Raw genomic sequence first — 2211 nt, 5'->3', positions numbered from 1 at the left:
TGACATACTTCTCATAGGAAACGACGTCCCAACCTTGCAGGAGGTTAAGTCCTGGCTTGGGAAGTGTTTCGCTATGAAGGACCTTGGGGAAGCTGCCTATATCCTAGGGATAAGGATATTGAGAGATAGGAGTAAGAGACTAATTGGACTTAGTCAAAGTACTTATGTGGATAAGGTACTGAAGAGGTTCAATATGCAAGATTCCAAGAAAGGAGAATTACCAATCCAGAGTAATGCCAAGCTGAGTAAGACTCAGAGTCCGAGTACAGAGGCTGAGATAGCTGAAATGAGTCGTATACCATATGCTTCCGCTGTGGGCTCGATCATGTATGCTATGACTTGTACTCGCCCTGATGTGGCCTTTGCTTTGAGCATGGTCAGTAGATATCAAGGGAACCCTGGCAAGACACACTGGACAGCGGTAAAGAACATTCTCAAGTATCTGCGGAGGACTAAGGATTGGGTCCTTACCCTCGGAGGCAGTGATGACTTGAGAGTGGAAGGATATAGCGATGCTAGCTTCCAGACTGATAGGGATAATTTCCGCTCTCAGTCGGGCTGGGTTTTTATCCTAAATGGAGGGGCAATTACTTGGAAAAGTTCCAAGCAGGAGACAGTAGCTGATTCTACTTGTGAATCAGAGTACATAGCAGCAAGTGAAGCGGCTAAGGAGGCGATATGGCTAAAGAACTTCATCGGAGACCTTGGAGTTGTACCAGCTATAAAAGAGCCAATGGAAATTTTTTGTGACAGCGAAAGTGCGGTTGCTTTGGCTAAGGAACCAAGAGATCACGGGAGATCTAGGCATATTGATAGAAAATACCATTTCATCAGACATCGAATAGAAGAAGGACTCCTCGTGGCTAAGAGGGTATCATCAAATGAGAACCCGGCAGATCCCCTCACGAAGGGACTGAGCAGGGTTAAGCATTTACAGCATGCGAGGCGCATTGGGCTGAGGGATGATATTAGTTTCAATAATTAGATTCCTGAAACTTGTAAAATGTAATTGACATTTGATGATAAATAAAAGTTGTTATTTATTTATGAGTAAGGTGTTACTATCTTGTGTTGATTGTTTACTATGTTTCAATTTTGCATGTTTTTACTTCCAGAATAATTATGTTATTATTCAAACCATCCACAGTCAGTCAAACTTTGGAAGTAAGTATTGATTTAATACTGTCATGAATTTGGCTTGTATGATTTGTCTAAAAGTGCTTTGGACAATGCAATGGTTGCTACAACATTCATGAGTACTCATAAGGGCTGAGTATTGGATCCAACCCACGCCCACTTGCATCACTTCATGGAATTTATCTCGAGTGATCGTGAGACGGTAATATCATATAAATCTTCAAACCTAGAGATATGAGTTGTTGACTATGAGTTGGTTATTCATTGATTGTACGAAAACGCATTGGTAACTCGATGTTATAAAACGTGCCTTTGTGAATAATTCAACAAGTAGTTAGTACAAGCATATCAGTCGAAGCTTATCTGTTCCTTCTAGAAATAGAAGCGATATCTGTTCCCCTCGATGATTTGGTCAGAACCTAATTGATGTGTTCAATTTAGTTCTATGTCGAAACAAATCAGAGATCGAGAAACAAATGCTGGACAATAAGTAAGACCATGTTCCATGTGTTTGTCCGGCTGATATCATCAGAACAGAGGATTATATGATCACTTATCTTAAATGGCGTATCATCATCATCTCAGTTCCGAGAGACTTTGAAAGAGCTACGATTGCTAGTCGGATTTTGAAGTCATATTTGCAAATATAGTTATTAGACTTATCCAAGTGGGAGACTGTTGGATATAGTGTCTAAGTCCATAACTTTATTTGGTATGTACTTGACCCGACCCGGCATGGTCCATTTGGGTTGCATGGCATTGCAATACTTGGATAGACTAAATGAGAGAATAAGGCACTTATGATTATTAATATATTATAAGTTCTAATATATTAATAATAGTATTATTTAATTAGTATTGATCAAGTATTAATCTGGGATTAATTTGGTGATCAAAGTGAGACTAATTAAATATATAGGGTTGATTATGACAATCATCAATTCTTTTATGGTGGATTAATGATCCATGGTTTATGGGTTATGGATGTAACCATATGGAGCTCCATGGATAGTCCATGGGAGTTACAAATCCATGGGTCATGGGAAATCAAGAGTCATGACAATTAAGGACATT

This window comes from Lactuca virosa, chromosome 1 (genome assembly GCF_052849685.1).
Source record: "Lactuca virosa cultivar CGN04683 chromosome 1, Lactuca_virosa_CGN04683_v6, whole genome shotgun sequence".
NCBI lineage: Eukaryota > Viridiplantae > Streptophyta > Magnoliopsida > Asterales > Asteraceae > Lactuca > Lactuca virosa.
Note: the sequence above shows the minus strand (reverse complement) of the source record.